Raw genomic sequence first — 21,670 nt, 5'->3', positions numbered from 1 at the left:
TCTGGTGCTTCAATTTTTGTGGCATTCAAATAGTTTTTATTGAGGGCTGTAAATATTTCTACTCTATCAATTTAAATTCTGTAATCACAGGTTACAGGAAAATGTTGGGGATCTGATACAAATTTTTCCTGCTCTCCCTTGTGTGAAACATTCAATTGTTACTCTATTAAACTTATCATGCTAAAACTACCAATATTATTAACGATGAATATTTATTTGGGAATTTTAATATACATAAATACTTTCTATTAATTGTTCTGAGATTAATTGTTTCTCTGGGTTTTGATGTACCATCAACTGGCATACAAGCCATACATGAGACATTGAAAGGGAGAGGCTACTTCAGTTATATAAATATGAGTGTTGAATGTATTGCTTAATTAATAATAAATAAATTATTTACCAATCAACTAATATTTTAATAAAGCAATACCTCATTCAGTCACGAAAGAGCAATAGATTAAACACTTCTTTATTTAACTGGAGTAGCCCTCTCCTTCAATGTCTCAATTAGGGCTGCTAGGCCAATTGATCGTACGTCAAAACTTAAAGCTCCGAACGATTAATAGACAATATTTATGTAAATTATTATTCCCAAATAAATGTTCATTATTAATAATAATAGCAATTGTAGCTTGATAAGACTGATGGGGACACAATGCTGAATGTGTCACACATGGAAGGGTGGATTCAATTTGTTTCAGAGCATCCAACGTTTCGACCTATCATGGGATCATAGAATTTCAAATACTAAACTAGAAATATAGGGTAATTGGCCATGGAATAATTATATGGATAAAATTCAAATAACAAATTGTGTGATAATTGCTGAAGTTTTGACCCATAAAATTCATGTAATAAAATACATCAACTGAGTTAAGTTATTAAAAAAAATTTCGTTTAGTTCTCCAGAGCAAATGTATATCTGAGAAAGAGACTGTAATAATATATACACTGTGTATTTGTTTATGTTTTACAAATAAATATTTATTCCTTTATTTGTGTGATCACAAGCAAATCAGAAACACATTTTTATTGATCTGAATTTGCCCCAGCTCTTCAGTTTCTCAAGTGCCTCGTTTGACGAAATATTATTTCCTGCATAAGTGCATTAACACTGACTCGCTGAGCTAGCCTTGAGTGGAGTTCCCGAAAGAACTTGTCCTCAGTAGGATTTAAACCCTGGGTCACTGGATGCGCGAGACAGAGTCTTTCACCACCGCACCGCGCAGCTCTACAACTTCGACTGGGTTGCTGACATCGTTTGTGTGTTTGTTGTTGAGATATAGCAGTGACGTACATTGCTGGGGACTTCGTTTTTATGGATGTATCTCGAATACAATGGTCAAAGCAATGGTCTCACTTCAGATACACACATTTATCCACAATATTTTTGGTAATATACGGCTACACATAATTTTATTTCCTGCATCTCATCACATGTCTGCATTGTTAATTTGTGTCTTTAAATTTTATTAAATCATTATTAACTACAGAATCATTAAAGTTGCTGTCATTTATCCCTTATTTGAAAGTTGTAAAGAGCTAATCAAGAAATATATTTATCAATAACCAAATACTTTTTAATCTAAAAATCATCAATGAATTGTCCATAATGCAGAGTAATGCACCTATACAGGGTGTCCCAAAAAAACGATACTCAACTTTGAATGGCTGTTACTCGAAAAGTAATAGAGTTAAAAAAATTGAAAGGACAGGATTTGTTTCCTATGTTTTTTTGCATCTCTCCACCAAAAATCAGACAGATCCATGTAGCCATAAGCGTTTCATAGAACATTCAGTGACATGTGCTAAAATCGTGCTTGCGCAAAATTTTAGTAAGATCATTTTGCATAATCATTACGATGTCTTGACATGTTTTCTTTTCGCTGTTTTATTTTTTGTATCTTTGGTGAGACAAAAACATGGCAATCTTTGGTGAGAGGCAATCATGACAATCTTTGGTGAGAGACAATCATGATAATCTTTGGTGAGACAAAATCATGGCAATCTTTGGTAAGACACAATCATGGCAATCTCTGGTGAGAGACAATCATGGCAATATTTGACGGCCAACATTTGTCGGCCACATCACGAGCACTCAGGTCGAAAGCTCGATTATACCACATAGTCAAAATTAAAAACTCATCACCGACTGTATGGTCACAACTTGTTCATCTAAGGGCTACCCAGAACTACTCTGTTGAAAAATAATCGCTATTAATGTTTACCCAACACGGACGAACATTGGACATCTTAGGAAGACGCCTTAAGCTGAAGTTCGTTTCCATATTAGTAGTATCAATTTCCATGTTGAATTCCGTGAATCAATATTTGACCTAATTTCTCTCGTTGTTTATTATGCCTTTCGAAAAAACTGATTATTTAGTACGAATCCGTTTATGAAAAGGTTATATAAATACAAAAAACAGACGCACCGTTTTCTCCCAAAAAACTTTCCCAGCGTTCAGTTTACGGTAAGTAGCCGTTCACTGTAACGCCGTTGGGATCGTTTTTTACGGTGTTTTTCGAACAGAATAATAAAATTCAGCATTCAAAAAAACGAATAACACATTTATTGATTGGGAATTAAACAAGCAACATTTATTTTTGTTAATGCACTTTTATGTTAATGTTAATGAACATTTTTTTAATGCATAAATCAAGTAAATCTCATGTAAAAGACAACCGATAGACGTACACATCCTAACGTGCGACTTGAAAAAAATTGCAAGTTACCGGCAAGACGAAGTATCTTCAACTTACCAACTCCTGTTGAATGATACGAAGTTTCACGAACATAACACTTGTAATTATTGGAACCCGGATAAGTTCGGTTGAACAAGGCCGGGTACGTCGAGTTCAGCAGCAGGCACTGCACGCTGGTGCTGTGCACGCACATAGTTGGGTAGGGGATGCCGTCCAGAGCAGCCCGGAGTGCGCAGAGGACGTCGTTCACGCCAGAGTAGTTCTTCGATGCCACGCCAAGTGCGAGAAGTTCTTCCACAGGCACAGGGGCCGAGGTGTAAGTACTAGAAATCCCATGAGTTTCCTTCACTACGGAAAGCACGATGAAAGCCAGCAGTTTCATGATCAACTTTTCCACAGTTTCCATCTTCAATGGGGCTTGCTTTATCATAGAGTATATGCGAAGAGGTCAACAGTAGATATTACATATATCTTTAATCAGTCTTTTTTGCTATTAAAAATATTAAATTAAATGAAAAGATAGGTCTTCAATTTAAAATTCGTCATATTTGTTTCCTGCTAAAATACTATCGCCTTTCATTGCTTTGATTCCAATACGACGCCTTTTATCTAAGTAACTAATTAAAATTATTTATAACTTCTTCTGAATTTTTGATACGACAATAAAACAAACTTAGCTGACAAATACAGACAAAGTTCTAGAACACCGTCCCAAGAAATGTACTCGCAGTGATCGACGCCATCTGATAAGGAAAACTAGCTTTACATCTAACACTTTGCTACCTGCTTTTTGGCAGGTCTAGGTGCTGTAAATTTTATTTATTTTTAAAAAATTGTCACTTACGACGATTAATAAGCACAATTTAAATGCGAAGCATGATTAAAATTAAAAGTTGAATCCAAGATCTTGAAATATTTTTGACTGATGCTTCGCTAGCATCGCGCATCCTATAACAAGGCAGTTCATCCATGTGCAAAATCAGAATCACATTCAAACAGTAGGAACACGAAAATGTAACTCGAATCCTCGTCTGCAGCAAGTGCTACAAATTTTTAGAACACCTTGTCCACTTATATGCACCACTACCACACAGCCCGCCACCTAAATAAGGACACCACTCATATATGAACCAAGACACCAATGACAAACGAATGAAAACACGAACAATATGTACAGAACAACACAAACAACAGCAACAAAGAGAACATGTAATCCAACACAATACTCTAACTGAGAAGAATAATCGTTGAAGCACACATTGCCCGCCTTGCCAGAGGAGAAAGGATTCAGTTCCTTTCTCTCCAAATCACTGAAAGCCAATTACGATATCGACGCCACCTTCCTCAATCACAGATTTACGACTTTTTCTACAATTACGACAGAAATAAAACAGACAGACAACAATGACTTGAGCGTCAGCAACGAATTAACAAATGAAGACGAAATAAGATGATTCTCACTCAGACTAACAAAACTGCAAGCCGACGACGAAAGCTTTTACCAACATCGTCTTGCGGTACCCCAAGTTTTCACCAGCATCGTCTTGCGGTACCTCACGTATGTTACACCAGCATCGTCAACCTATCACGGAGACTCCCGGGTTAATCTATCAAATCCTGTCTACAAACCCATCAAAGCTATTGGAAAACTGATCAAACCAAGTCAAGCTTTGTCAAAACAATTGCAAACCACTGGATTTGTCAGTGAATTAAAATTATATTCAGAGTAATTTCAGGTTACAATTTTCGTGTAAAATCCAATACCATTTGTCATCCCCATGTCTCAGTTTTTAAGTTTTAGGTTTATATATACGTATATATATTAAAGTGATCTTTAAGAAACTTCATCTTTGAATTTTCAAGTCTTCGATAAAGTCTAAATCGCACGGTTGAAAAGAACAATTATAAAATTGTTACAATAAAATCACGCTATGGTCTTCGTGATCGCTGCCTTGAATTTATATGGAAAAAAATGTGAACGTATAAGCGGAATTGAGTGCGTATACCTGTTTAAAATCTGAGTTTACAATTTGACGGAATGAGTGAAGAACTTGAAAGTTTAACTTAATAAATTGATTGTCCGTTTAACGAAGGGACTGCATTAATTGGCCTTTAACCTAGAGGTGTAACTAATAAGGTGAAATACTAAGATGCAGCAAATACAGAACGGCAATCAAAATGCACTATTTCATCGACTAAATGAGACTAACAGTGAATAAGGAACATCAAACATAAGTCTGGCAACGGATTCAAGCATTTTAAATGAATAAGCATGTGTTACATCTCAGGAAAAGTTACACTCATAACGGAATGATGATAATGCAAGATTCAATTATATTAGCTATAGTTATTTTGTATAAGTAAATAAATTAAAACGCGAATAATAGCTTTAATAACTAATATAAAAATTTCAGAGCGGAAACAACAAATAGCCTTGGAATACGTTTATAGCAAATAATGAAATTGAAGTGACACGCCAAGTGTTGTCATACCACGCCGTGTGAGAATTAAAATCAGTCTTATAGTGATAATAACGAACGCCTCCGCGTCCGGGTGGAAGTCCGAGTGAACTGATCACTCAATTTTGACGCGTTCTCTTATATAAAAAACACATGTAGCTCGATTGTTTTAAATATTGAGAATAGTCATGGAACTAATGAGGATGAAATAGGATACAGGAAATATATGACCATGACATTCGGTAACGAAAATAACACTGATTGTCCGATAACTCATATACTACTAGACAATTAGAAGGCAGAAAACCACGTAAATCAATGCACAGTGTTGTTTAGTGGCACTGTTGCAATCATGAATCTTGAGAAAATTATGTTGATTTGGATTAGTATTTATCTTTATGATGGGCCTGAACACACATAAATAAGCCTGATTCATCGATTTGACGCGAATAATATCTCACTGTTGGCAAAGTATACAGAAATTATTCAGAGCGTACGACACTTTATGTGGATGAATCGTTTGAAATTTGCCATTGTTTGAGTTTGTTTATCACGATAACCGTGACAACAGGTAACGATCGAATGGCTCAGCGCCAGACGTCCTTTGTATCACGACTTTAATTTAGTTCCCAGATTTTTAATATGTATAGCATTGACGATGTTAAGAATGGGTGGGCGGAAGATTAAGATTTATTAATTGAAATATGGTGTATTATTACACGAGTATCGTATGAGAGCTCAGGTCAGAATGGTGCAAAAAAAGCTTGTAGCTATGAGGTTATCTTATGGGACGTGAAATTGATTATATTTTCATCACTTGTTATTATTTCACTGTCAAAATTGCCGAGCTCGTAGAAGTCAGTTATTTTTTTCCTTCCAGTTCCGATAATAATTTTATTATTTCGATATAATGTTAGGTCTTGTTTAGGTTTTATGTCCGTCTTTAAATTTTGACTTTTAAATTGATTTTATTAATGCTTAGTTTAGTCGAACTGATGATGGAGCTGGACTCCGAAACGTTTTCAATATCGATATGGTGAATTTTCTTGGCGTTTTCTTTGCTTTTAAATTCCTTGTGAACTTGCGATATAAGCAGACTAATAATATAAATAATCTTATTAATTTGGAAATCCAACAAATAAATCACAAGAAGATTCAGCCATGAAACCATCACGGAGGTTCCTCAATAAGCATTACCATTGAAAATAACAGGTTTTAGATGACAACTCTGTAATTTTAAACAGTTGGTAACTGTGAAATTTTCATCCTACTAACATTGAACGCAGTAACTAAGATCAAGCGTTAATTATTTGGAGTTAATTCTCTTCATCGGCAGAGGTGTCAGACATCTTGGGCGCCAGATGGGGCGGCAACTCCACGAATAAGTTTATTACTTTTCCCGACAGTTGGAAATGCTGGGAAAATGAACAAACTGCACTCAGCAAGAGAGTATATCCAATAAATTATGGACTAAATGATTCAATTTCAATAATAATTAAATTAACTTAATAAAGGTAACATCAACTCGGATATTTCCAGACAATTGTAGCAATTGTTCACAAAATACAATGGTATTACAAATCATGTTGGCAGTAGAATCGGTCTCAAATAAGTTATATACGTGAAGACACGACACTACAACGTTCATATCAATGTGTCTGAATCATTCGATCGAGCAGAAGTAAATAAATGATGCTGATTAGATATTTATTTATCTCTACATAGATATTTATGTTTATATATGTATATATCTATAGCTATAGATATTCATCTATATTCATCTATTGTTATCTATATTGTTCTATAGAAAGAGACGTCGACAAGCGGAATTGCTGGTACTTCACACACCTACACGCTAGATTGTTTGAACGAGACGTCAATCGATTAATTCGCTTGTTCTTAGGCCAGCCCCTTGCAAATCGTCTCTATTAATGCATTCATCATCCAATTGCGCAGCGATTGCAAGATCGGTGCGTAATTGACGTTCAGCCATTTCACAATTGAGTGCTCCAATTTTCAAAGGTGTCCATTCAGCCGTTTATTATTAGTTTTTAGTAATAATTTTCAACACAAAATATCACCTGGAACAAACAATTTATCCACATATCAAATGATTGAATTGTGGCTACACAAGTTTTCTAGATATTAGTTCAGCTGTTTAAGCATTACTTTTATAATTTTTTACTTGTACTATTCAACACCGAACATCTTCTATAGCAAAAATTTTATTCTTATTGATACTTTTGAAAGGGGCTATGAGTTTGATGGGAAACAATTCAGCCATTTCATAATTGTATTTCAAGTAATAAATTCCATGACCCTACATCAAATTTCTCCTTACTCGAGCAATTCACTCACCCCCCTACCAACTGCGCGGTGGCCACATTAATTTTATAGATGATGCTTCAGCCGTTTAAGAATTGCAGTTCAGCGATGGGCTTCATGATTACACCGAATATCATCTGACCCAAAAAGTTCGTTCACGCCCATTCAAACTGCTCAAAGGGTCACGAGTTTCGGAGGAAACAGTTGGTCTGTTTTCAAATTGTGTTTTCCGGTAACAACTTCGATGTGCATTGATGGACATTGGACCCTGATGAACTTTTTCAGCATGGAAAAAAATTACTTTAAAAGTATGACAAAAATTCTGCCCAGCACTGATTTATGTTTTCTTTATTAAATGTATTAAATGCCGTGGTGCGTGGAATCTTTAATTTATATGCTATTCTATCATCTTCAAATGTTGATTATTTTATTTTATTTCAGTTCAGGTCCCGGAAGTGAAATAAGTTATTGCGGTAATACGAAATAAATAATTAAATAGTATATATTATAAAGGAATGGGTGGAATATGAAATGTATATAAGTGTAAATATCGAAATAAATAGTATAATCAGTACATTAAATTATCTTTGAACTTAACTCTAGAGTAGCCACTTATGTTGATTTTTATAGGATGACGCTTAAAACGATGACGCTGCGACGAATCTCATGGTGTTATACCGTTTAAATGAGCTTTATATTATTAATAGTGTTGGCAAGTTTTATACAGTTGATTTCAACCAGCCAACCACATATATTTGCGTAAGTTAAACATGAGGCAGTTCAGAACCTACAAAAATTATTCATTCAATGGCTATCGGTGAAAATATTTCTAAATAAATAATATGATAATTAATTATTATTCACGTTGAATTGGAGAGCACGGAGTCATGCGGCGCATGGTGATTACGAGTAATAAGCGGTGGATAGTTATTCCGGATACAATTCAAAGACGGCGGTGCAATGAATGGGATACAACAATGTAGACCGAGTAAATTCCCTCTTAAACCTTACTTTCCCCTATTTTCATTTTACCCTTTAACACGAACTTTCCCACTCCTCTAACCTCTGCACCAATGTTGCTCCTACCTGACCCTCCTAAACTCCTCTCCTCCTACCTTCTCTAATGAACGTGTGTTGCGTGGCAGCTAGCCGATATGAAGGCCCGAGTCTTGAGCTTTTTTTCAGGGCCACCAAGCTACAAATAAAAATACAGTAACAAGAAATATGTACACCTTTACTTCCTATTTAGTTATTTGGCGCTTCTCCACACTTGAAAATAACAGCGCTACAACATCAAGAAAATTATCCTTTAACTCGCCATGCAAGAGGCCTGAAGCCTCTAAAAGCTCTTCTTTCTCATTCAGTTTATATTTCATGATTTATTATGAACGTGAGGATTTGTGGGTGTGGTGGTGGAAAATCTCTCCAAAAAGCATAATTAAAAAACGAACTCGAGTGTCATTAGACATTTGCTCAATGCTTATAATAATAATTTTCCCAAATTTTTAGTGGAGCTCTTAACTCATAGTTTTCTTCAGAAATTCCCTATTTTTAGGCTTTTTTTAGATTTATTTATTAAGATTATAAGATTTTATACATTTATTCTAGAAACAATTTCAAGTTTCTCCACTTTACTGGAGTGAACAGAATAAGCTTGCATCAGAGGTTTACACGTGTTTAAGAAGTTTATGAAATATCATGTAATTATTAAACAAAAATTTTTGAACCAGATAACTTTCTTGAAGAAACAATGATAAATATAAACACAATATTTTGGCACCGGCAAAAAAATGAAAATTAAAAGTAACAAATTTCACAAGATCGACATTATTGGATGCTGAAAAATTTCATGAACTGACACTGATCAGACTGGAAATATATCACTCAATTGCGGTTATCAAAAACAAATGCTGATATTTACCTCAGAGTAAATGCTCTTGAGCATAATATAGTGATTCTAAACGAATGTCATTTAATTATTAATCTGATTATAATTAACCGGAAAGCTTGATTTAAATAAGAAAGTACTAATACACCGGAATGTGTTGAAAACCTTCATATTCCCAAATAATATATTATTTAAATTAGATTTAAATTAGATCCCAAATTATATTAGATTAATTTATTTTTACTGTTAAAATCTGTTTAAAAGATCGAATCGATAACTCTCGAACACGAAAGGTGATGAAATAACTTTTTGATATTAATACCGTTCATGAAAAATTAAAACTTGAATGGTAGAAATCACTTTTCCTAAATTAGAGTGCACTCTTGAATAAAAGTATCAAAGTTTATTAAGCATGTACATAAATCGAGTGAACTTCAAATTGGAACTGATTAATATCTTGAGCACAGTGTATAATATTACCCAGAATCAATATCATTTTTTTCACCTCCCATAATTTGTCTTTGCATCGAAGGAAATTGATAGAAAAAGATGATGATATTTATATTTCAAGTATGAAAAACATAGATTTTCAATAATGGATCGAATCCTTTCAAGGCAGTGCCCTATATATATTGAGTCTGCAACAAGGAATTATTGAGGAATATAGTTTCTATGTATTACAACAAGTTAAAGGATTGACATATTATCGAAGACGTTCCAGAGTAATCATTATGTTTTTCTGAATTTTATCGGCACGAAGGGATATCAAAAATCGATTTAAGGATTCAACGTTCGTTGTAATGTATTTTGATCCGTTGATGCTAATTATAATTCAAAAATTCAATTTTTGATACAAATTAACTAATCCTAATTCAATTGAATTCAACAATTCAATTAATTTTTATTACTTTTTAACTAATTTTAATTCAGTTTAGTTCAACAATTAAATTAATTTTAATACTAATTAACTAATTTTATTTAAATTCAATTCTACAATTCCCGTCAAAAATATTTTTCGATACAGTGGGAACCATAACTAAGTGAGTCAAGCACGATCTAACTCTGAGTGGAGGTGGTGATGCTGATGCCTTGTTCGAAGTGGAAGAGAAGGATGAAACAAATCGAAATAAACTACTCGATTGGAAATTTACCTTCTAGAGACTGAGGTAAAAACGGTAAAACTGAAGTGTAACTGTAGAAATAACAGTGATATTATCTTTTATATTCCGCTCTGTCATCGATCGGTAGAGTATACGCCTCCTGATCATGAATTTCGTTTCTATGTCGTCGAAGTTCAGAGTTGTTCACCAGAATAAAGGTTCAATGCGGATACATATTTTATTGAACAGTGCAGATACAATAGTGCAAAAATATGTTGTAATGAAGCTTGCGTAGATACGGAGTACTAATATAGATAAAAGACGTAAAGTGCTAATACAGTGGGGATATAAGCAACAGTATACAGTACGGGTAAACAGTACAGATACACAGTGGAATATGCCATAATGGGAGAGGCGGCTATAGTAGGTGTAGCTGCTCTTCTTACGTAATATTTGATTCAAGAAATTCATTGAGTTAACGAAATTACGAGAAGTTCATTGAGTAAACGAAATTTTGAGAAGTTCATTGAGTAAACAAAATTTCGAGAAGTTCATTGAGGGAACGAAATTTCCAGAAGATCATCGAGTTCGTAATTGCACCAAAACAGTGAAGGACCGGTCACATTCACCTAGTGTTTCCATACACTAAACTTATTGCTAGTACGTAGGAGTATCACATCTAATGAACAACAGCAATAAATTGTAAAGCAGGCCGAGCAAATCCCGCAACGTCTGCGCTCATGCAGCAAGTAAAGCCAACGCCGAAATGTGCTACGTCTTATGGCAGGGCAACCAAACACACATATGAAGCATGTACTATAGCCGCCCAGTCGTCAGGACGGAAGGCAGTCACACGTAACTGATAACTTGATGCTACTATTTAACTATTCTAGCTTATCTGTGGGCTCGTGTTCCTACTGGAGAGAACCAACAGCATCATACTAGACGCTACACATTCTCATCCGCAGGAAGCATGACAGTGGTTTAGAATTGTCAACCTCACCTAGTGCCACATGGTATACCAGCTCCTACAACTTACTACTTGGCTGGTTTTACCTGTGTCAATTATAATTGCATCATGAAACATTTCATTACTGTATCTCAGGAGCTCAAGTTCAAGCAAGTACTGCGATTACTACTAGACGGAGTTCTCCCTCACTGTGGCTCCTCCCTCACAGTAAAGATCTGTAGCTACTGCATTACTGCACTTCTCATTACCGCAACACTATACTTGCGTCACCTTCAATCACTGTTGCACTGTATCTTCTATTACCGCTCCTTTACACTTACTGATACTGCTTCAATGAAGGAAGCAGCCATTTTTGGAAACCGGTATCTGTTATTAGCTTATTGAAACTACAAAAAATGAGTGATACGTGAGTGTTATGTGCACATAGTACATGCCACTTATCCCTTGTTGGGCTTAACTCACTTGCACTTTTGCGTGTATGATCACAACACTATCTTCCCGGCCATAGCTAAACTACTTCAACTGTCTGTACGCTCGTGTTCCTCTCACTACAGCTATGTTTTACGCAAACCTCTTGCATATTTGAACTTGTCTGCTCCAATTATGCTCATGTTTAAACTTCATTATTGTCTCTATAAATGACGCACCATTGTAACTACTAGAACTGTCTCGTTTAATTGGTCGCTGCAACACTTTGGTACCGCTAAAAAGTGGACAGCTATGCCTGGAATTACTTGACAACTGTATTTCTTCATTGCAGTGCACACACATACCATGAGGTCGTTGTACATGGGATGTCCCAGAACTCAGGAATTCGAGAATAATGGAACACGAGGTCTGCACAGTCCGAGTTTTCGTTGGGTTCACCGACTCCCCATCGTTCCGTGCCAGGCACGCCAGACATGACTTGGCCGGTGCGCCAAGTCCACACGAGGTTGTAGCGGTGAACCCCCACGTAGTATCTGCCGGCTGGAATGCCGGCCGTCATGAAAGAAACATGATATTAAGATGCTTTTGAAGAGTTTCACAATTGAGCTTGCACATAACGGAATGTTGCGATTTGCAAGTGTACCATCAATTACACCTCCAGTCAAATGAAAAAAAGCTAGAAAGTTGACACGGAAGCACAATTATAATTTATTTCAAATGTTAGGTTATCTTAAGAATTAATTGAAGCTAAATTCGCAAACGTTTTTTTTTTATGAAAAAGCCACTAAAAATTGCATAATCCCATACTTGTCACGAATGTTTCTTGATAGAGGTAGTCAGCGAGCTTCTGGAAGTTGTCGCTGTAGAGGGAGACGAGCTGGGAGCCTCCAGGGCACGAGGCCTGGGCGACGTTGTACGTCAGGCTGTTCCTTACCAAAACCACACAACCGACGTCCGCAACCCAGTCGAAGGTGGCCGGACAGGGTGGGGCTGCGAGTAAAGACGTTAAGATAAGTTGGCATCGGCTAGCTGCGTTGGCTATATTCATGTGAGTAGTTTAAAAAATAATGAATGCACGGTATGAATTTATTTAGTGCTACTTTTCACACCATGATCTTAAATTGAATTGTTCAAAACCGGGTCTACTTGATTTCATTTACACTTACTGATTCCTACTATAAATTTGCTTACTACTAAACCGATCAAAAGAATAACGATATTTTTGAACAGGGTACTGTTGGGTAGCCTATAGACGAAGAGAGTACATCAGTGATAAGTCGGCGATAAATTTTTAATTTGACTGCGTCGTAAAATAGTGGTTTCGACCTGAGTGTTCGAAATCTGGTCTGGAGCGACTACTGAACGATATAAATAATTGAAGAGTAAGGAAGCTAGAACTCCGCATTTGTAGGAACACAAATAAATAAATATATATATATATTTTTTTTTTGAGAAATTAATATTAAATGGCAGGATTTACTTGCTTACACATATGCGATCGATGACCAGAGACTTAGTTGATTTCTATTATCAGTGAGTGGAACTCTTCTTCAGATGACACCCATGACCACAACGTCAAACCCCGGACTATACTGAGCAATGGCCTTTGCAAAGAAGTGGGAGTTCTGCGAGAGACGGGTGTAATCTTTAAATTTTGCCCCAAAGAAGGTTGTAGACTTCTTCATTATTTGGATTGCATTCGGGTGATTGCAGCAACAACTACGACATTGGACAGCCGTTTCTCCTACCACCAGAGACAAGCTCAAAACCAGACAAGGTCTCAAAGTATTACAATCGAGCAGCATCACGTCAAGATCGTCGATGAATTCGAATGGCTCCGTGACACCCTTGGCAACAAAGTCAAACCCCGGACTATACCGAACAACGGCTCCTGCAAAAAAGCGAGAGTTCTCCAAGAGGCCGGTGTATTCTATAAATTTTACTTCATAGAAGGTTGTAGACTTCTTCGCGTTATGGATTACATTGGAGTTATTGGAGTGACTGCGACATTGAACAGCCGTTTCTCCTACCAGAGACAAGCTTACTACCATACCAGGTCTCAAAGCATTATTAACAAGCAAGTTCATCTCAAAATCGTCGATGAATTCAACAGGCTTTGTGACACTCTTGACAACAATGTCAAATTTCAAACTAAACGCAACAAAGACCCTTGCAAAAACGCGGGAGTTATCCGAAAGGCCGGTGTAGTCGATAAATTTTGCTCTAAAGAAGGTTGTAGACTTGTTCATATTTTAGACAACATCGGACAAGTTGGACTAACAATAAAGACACCGAGCCGCTGTCTCGTTAGCTACCTTCAAACTGGAGGGCAGGTGAACCACGCGAGACAAGCTTACAACCAGACCGTCACTCGCATTGTTCTGAAGGTACTTACCAGCTTCGTGATCAAGCAGTGGCCCGACAACAACCGACCGGCGATAGCTGAACCCCTCATCTCTACAGATTGGACTCCAGCTATCTATTTTCTGACTACCGGATTTGTCTGAACTCTGAAAGAATTTTCCGAGTAATTTTTGGTCCAAAATTTTAATGTTGTTTCCTATTTACTTATATTATGTACTTATTTCCATCAAAATTTCAATTTGTAATGCTTCTTTAACTTGAAAATGAATGTTTGTTGCATTCGAAACGTCGTTAATATATAAGAATTACTTCCTGAACCTTGCCTTTTAATCTACCGTCATCTGAAGAAAAATTTTTTGAGAATTCTAAATTCATGAATTAAATCTTATCAAATGAATTAAAACTTATAAAATTTAAAAATCGACCTAATGGTAAGCGCAGCAGCATAAATCAAGTATATCTCGTGAAAAAGACAACCGATAAAAGTATATACGTCCTAATGTGCGGCTTGAAAAAAATTGAAAATGACAGGCAAGACGGAGTATCTTCAACTTACCAACTCCTACTGAATGATTATTGGCTTCACGAACGTAACACTTGTAACTATTGGTTCCCGAGTAAGTTCGGTTGAACAAGACCGGGTAAGCCGTGTTCAGCAGCAGGCACTGCCCGCTGGTCCTGTGCACGCACAGAGTTGGGTCGGAGATGCCGCTCTGTTCAGCCACGCCGGCACAGCGGATGGCACTCATGCCAGAGTAGTTCTTCGATGCCACGCCAATTGCAAGAAGTTCTTCCACAGCTACAGGGACTGAGATGTATTCACTGGAACTGCCTTGAGTTTCCTGTACCACTGAAAGCATAGCGGCCGTCAGCAGCGTTATGATCACCATGTTTGCATTCTCCGTTGTAACCGAAAATTTCTCAATATTAGGAGTATCCGAGTTAAAGCATTAATGAACCAATCACTAGACTCCAGCACTAAAAATATCAGAAAGTTCTCGGCATCAGAGACGTCAATCTAGACGGAAGCTATGGAAGAAGTATTCGTTTGGATGATATCATTATAACTCTCAAAAATTCAGGCTATTTACCGTCCGACTAGCAAAACATTACACTGCAAACGCCCCTAGAGAACCATCTGAAAATTTAAAATTTTTAGAAAGGTCTGTTTATGAATCAGGCCAACTCCGTAAGGTCAATTAAAATAAATCAAAATTAGAATTGTCTTAGATCGGCAAGTGGGTTGTTATAATGTTAAAAATATTGAGGTGAAAATGCATATTTTCTTCAGCACAATTACGAATTCATTTTCAAATTTTTCGTTTCGTAAATATGAAAACATATTGACCTGAAGTTGTACACTTTGTGCAGCACAATTCAAAAATTAAGCAAAACAAAATATGCACAAATATGCTCACGATTTCCTAATTGTGCTGAACAAAATATATAATTTCAGGTCAATATTTTGACATATTTACGAAAGGAAATATTTTTAAAATGAATGCGTAAAAGTCGTAGTGATGGCTTGAAAGAAGTTGCCTCGACTCTCTGATGTCAGTAATTTTTGTGCATATAAATACAAAGTTTCTCATTAAGGCATCGCAAATAATTCGATAAGAGGTTTGGTGACCTGTATCCTGAAGGGAAATCTGTTGTTTACGTTAATAAATATACAGCTTTCATCCACTAAATGTGGATGAAAGTGGATAAATGGATCCACTACCCATTTGTCTTGAGGATGGGAATGTTAGTTGCTGAAACTTGAGTGAAACGGCGATTTTATTTAATTAACTGTGAAAGAGAGATTTTATTTATTTAAAATATTGACACAATAAACAAAATCATTATTTTATTTCAAATGAGCTAACTTGAGATTGTCACATTTAATTTAATTATTTTTTTTATTTAATTGGAGTATCCGAGCTAACAAATCATCACATAAGCCAAAACTTGAGATTGTCTTCAGAGCACCGATGGAGCAATTTCTCATTACTTTGATTTAACATTAATAAAATAATTTCACGCAAATATAAACTCTTCATAAATGTTAACGATAACAAGTCAAGAATGTTCAACCATTGTAAGGATAAATGAAATCACGCACAAGGCTAGACAACAATCAGCGACTTTAAAAAGATTTAGAGAAATCTAATGCTACTTAAAATGTGGACTGCGTTCAAACATTGAACATAATTTCATGATCCTGGTATAGAATTCCATTTCAAATTACGTGCATAAAAGAAATATTGCAGTCACAACAGCGAATACATTTTGAGCTGGAAATTTCCCGCTATTAAATACCTTATTGAAGGTTAGCGAACAATTTTGACTGACACTATTCAATAGTATACATTCTATGCATCCTTATAAACTATTTCTGGGACTATTTCTAGCCTAATATTAGTATTTATAATAATCACACTAATTATATTTTTAGCTCTTTAATTATATTTGCTGCACAAGTCAAGTTCAATGGATAATGTTCGACAATAGTTTGACATTTATGATGCAAAAAAGAAAGCCGCAGCGTGCCAAACCAGACTCGACAGAAATTGTGGTTAAACTGTGGAGTCATGTTTGTCAGAGACATGTCAGACTACTTTCTCATCGGTCGAACAAGCTCTATTAAAAACTTTTGCAGAAAATTAGCCGAACGCACTTGCAGCCAACCCAACTTTTCCGAGTCATGATAAAGTTTGGTCCTACTAAGCTGCTAGCTGAGTGCCTGTCATGGGTCATCGTTCATTCCCAAAGACCGTGCATTGTCCAAATCGCACAATGGTGGCTGCATTAGTCACAGAATTACTGCGAATAAGCGGTAGAAACTCCCCACTGCTTTGCTAGCTGGAATTGGTTGCGTGCTGACCTCTGGTCAAGACCTTTAGATCGTTCACGTTGCATGAAAAAATCAAAAGTTCACGTCGCACTCGGCAGCTGTAGTAATTCTTTTGTGTTCTACATCAGCTTTGACACATCACAGGAGGTAGATCACGAGTTCCCACATTATCTTTATTACAGCGGCAATCAGTACGTACAAATGATATATGGATCAGAAAGAGACAGATTGTAAAGTCAACAACCTTAATATCTAAAATAACTCGTCTGTAGTAAGTTCCGGTCCGCAATAAAGTTACATCCGTAATGTCGGGATAACCGCTATTTTGTAGTTTAAATGACTAAATCCTCACAGTTGCTAAGAAAAAATCAATTAATATGTATATTCACTAAAATCCTAAAAGACTAAAACGTTCAGTTATACTTATCAACATCCAAAAATCAGAAACGATGTACTAAAACATTCGGTACGAGCACCTGTGCTTTCCCACCTTCCACCAACCTCCGGACGTTTTCCAAATAACTCTTCACACTCTCAAACATAGCTACAGTTTCTCCTTCAGACAGACCCACAATAAGCAAAAATTTTTTAAACCTTAATTTCTTTTTGGTCCTGTTTTAGTTAATTTGCTCTTCTGCACAACTGAAATTACGGTTTATAACATTAAAAAGCGTGGGCTTGAAGGGCAGCCACTGGGCAGTTTATAGGCTGGGTAGGTTCGGCCAAGCCCACTCTTGCCCCACTCTCAGGAGACTATAAAGTCGGCAAGGCGACTCTGACTAGTCGCTGACTGACTAGCCGACTCTGACTAGCCGACTCATGACTAGGCGACTCTGACTAGTCGCTGATTGCATGCGGTCGAATGGCCGAGCAGACATGGATCGAATAACATTACCACAACTATAGCGAGTCTGGCGCAGAGTCTCGATTATACCTTAATTAATGTTAATGTCGCTATTTCGACAAAGTAACACTAATTTCTGTGAGTGTGTGCAACGATTTCTAGTCACTCGTGTCCCATTTAACTCAACAATACAAAAAATATGTATTTGTCAATGAAGAACTATTGTACCGATCGTTGCAAAACTACCGAGTCTGCTATCTTTGTGCTGTTGAAAATGTAATCACCTTGCTAGTACCTATACCGTAATGCATTGTTGTACTTATCATTACTGCACGATATCGTCTGTTATTGCCCTTCCATGATATTAACGGTCTAATAACTACTATTATTACCTAATTATCTTTATATCAATTATACAGTACTCTCACTTTCGTAATGCGCCGTGGAACCTGCTACAACATCTCCGTATCGCCACCATATTTGCAACTGTTGATTGTTACTCAATCGTACTCGTCATTTCTCAACGACTTGTATAACTGCAGCCCACAGACCATACAGGGCACATACAGACCATATAGCGCACATACAGACCACGCAGCGCACATACAGATCATACAGCGCACATACAGACCATGCAGCGCACATATACAGACCATGCAGGGCACATACAGCCCATGCAGCGCACATACAGACCATGCAGCGCACATACAGACCATACAGGGCACATACAGACCATGCAGTCAGTACAGACCATGCAGAGCACATACGGACCATGCAGCGCACATACAGACCATGCAGCGCATGTACAGACCATGCAGTGTCAGTACAGACTATGTCAGCAAGGACGTGTAGCGAAAGCTCACCTAACATGAGGAATGTACGGTCCATTTGGCAGTGAGGTTTGCTGTCTGCACAAGGTTCCAAGTCAGGAGGCGAGTCCACACTCGCACTTGTGGACTTGGAGGAGGCGTGTGGACTTGGAGGAGGCGTGTGGACTTGGATGAGACGTGTGGACTTGGAGGAGACGTGTGGACTTGGAGGAGACGTGTGGACTTGGAGGAGACGTGTGGACTTGGAGGAGACGTGAGGAGACGTGTAGACTTGGAGGAGACGTGTGGACTTGGAGACGTGTGGACTTGGAGGAGACGTGTGGACTTGGAGACGTGTGGACTTGGAGGAGACGTGTGGACTTGGAGGAGGCGTGTGGACTTGGAGGAGACGTGTGGACTTGGAGGAGACGTGTGGACTTGGAGGAGACGTGTGGACTTGGAGGAGACGTGTGGAATTGGAGACGTGTGGACTTGGAGGAGGCGTGTGGACTTGGCCGGTGCGTCAAGTCCACACGAGGTTGTAGCGGTGAACCCCCACGTGGTAGTGACCGATTTTCACGGCGAACGAAACTTAATGCCGCGATGTTCTAGCTTTCATGACCGCTGTTTCCGACCTACGAATTTTAGAATCCATGTATACCTTTTAACAGAAACTTTGTTTAAATGCAGCCTTCAGCTCCTATCCCCTTGAAATCGTAGATAGATAGTCCTGTCACTTAATGTTCATTTGTTTTCTCTTTTGTCAATTTAGGTTTTTATCTTCGATGTGAATTTTAGTTTTCTAATTGATTCTGCTTGTCTCATAGGTTTTGAATTGTCGATGCAGCTGGACTCCGAAATGTTTTCACATACAAAGAAATTATGAATTTGCTGGCTATTTCTTCGCTTATAAATTCTTAGTGAATTTGCGATCCAAGCAACCAAGTGACCTTACTTAGACTTAAACATTAGCCTCGAGTTGATCTTTGCGAAGTTAGAACCTATACACAACTTAGCTCTAAATACTGTTGAATAATTAATCGCATTCCAATGCACTTCTATCGTCGTCCATCAGTAAATTGGTTCAGTGGCGAAAACTTGGTTGTGATCGATTGACATTCTCTCAATCATGGAAATAATTATGCATGCACTTGGGACGATTCACTGGTAAGGACAGTCTTCTTCTTCTTAAATCAAAGTTTATGGGAGCCTCTGAATACTAGTTCAATGTGGCCCCATGACAGGACGGTTTAAGGAAATTACGGTGTTAGTCTGGGGGCACTAACCACTCACCTGGGGGCACCAACCACTCACCTGGGGGCACCAACCATAAACCCGGGGGCACCAACCACACATGGGGGCTGGGGCTATCTTAAGGTTTTTGTAAAGTAACGGTTCCAAGCACTCAAACAGTACACCTGGCGAAGCCAGTCAGGACTAGGCGACGCAAAAAAAAAAAAAATTTTCTCAAATCGTATCAGCTGAACTGCATTTTGCAGTGGGCATTGCTAGGTATTTGTCTATAGCAAGTAGCTCCTTCGCCGGCTCAACGCCTCGGAGCGAGACAGCAATGTACAGCATCCACGGGCACTTAAAATTTGAGAACGATGACGTGGCAGCCGGCTTTCGTCATGGGAGCTCAGCACAGCACACCTTCCGCTTCAGCGGTCAGAACAGCGTAAGGACAGTCACGATAGAGACTATTGAAAAATTCCGGCTTCTATTGTTGTTAGGAAATTAAATTCAGTCGAACCAATGGAAAGGAGAGAATACGTGACGGACATTATCAAGACATAACAAACCTTTAGTCATTAACCCTTTACCGCCTGACATGAGTAACCGGAGCAATATTGTCACAAGCCTACTTGCCAAAAAGGATAGGTTCTAGTGAGCGCAAAATGACTTGCACTCAGTGCAAAATGACTTGCACTGAGTTGTCGTGGTTGCCGCCACAACTTTTGAATGTTCTCTGTTGCTACAAACGTCCTCAGGTTGCTACACTCAATAGTTTACGTATAATTTAAGTTGAAAGTTACTTTAAAATGTTCTCTGTTGCGTACAAACGTCCTCAGGTTGCTACACTCAATAGTTTACGTATAATTTAACTTGAAACTTATGTTCCCGGAGAGTGACATATGGCGGTAGAGGGTTAAGTTCTTTAGATACATCAATGAACCTCAGCCAATTCATGTAGGCACCCAAAGCTTTTGTTTCATAGACGAATGAAAACGTGAATCAAAATACAGTGATACCTTGACTTACGAACCCCTTTTCTTGCAAACTTTTACAGATATGAACAGGAGGTTCGAGATTGATTTGCTACGAACATGTCGACCCGTCGGCCTCATTTGACACAGACGACCCACCAACTTATTGAGTCTATCTTGACCTGCGCGGCACAGTACTGCGGTGGTTCGAGTCGGATATTGTGACAAAATTAAAAATTTAACTCTTGCTTCCAGACAGAATTATACTTCCTCAGCAATCCTATGCGTTCGAAACGGGCACTCTTCCTCTACGCAATCGTCAGTCACCTGCGACTGTTGCACGTAGTCGTTGTATCCTAATTTCGCAGAACTTTTTCTCGTCCACTTTCTAACGTAGTCTTAGAACTCTCAATTTGTAACTTCCCCTAGACGTTCTGTTGCATCAGGTGTCACGATAATTTCTTCGAATTATAGTAATGACAATTATAGCCCTCGAAGCTCGTGATGGCCAAGTGATGGACATCACCAATTTTAGAGCAGCAAGTTGTGATTTCAAAATTTATGGTCAAAATTGCCAAGTTGTTGACGATTTAGTAAATGGTGACGAGCCAACATTGCCCAATCAAAGCTGGCATTACTATATACTTAAAAAATATAACTCAGTACTCACTGCATTGAGTGACAGCGCGCATTTTCTCGTCGACGAAACGTTAAGTCACGGACAGACGGA

The sequence above is a fragment of the Hyalella azteca genome, unplaced genomic scaffold (genome assembly GCF_000764305.2).
Source record: "Hyalella azteca isolate HAZT.00-mixed unplaced genomic scaffold, Hazt_2.0.2 contig3653, whole genome shotgun sequence".
NCBI lineage: Eukaryota > Metazoa > Arthropoda > Malacostraca > Amphipoda > Hyalellidae > Hyalella > Hyalella azteca.
This window is presented reverse-complemented; position numbering follows the sequence as displayed.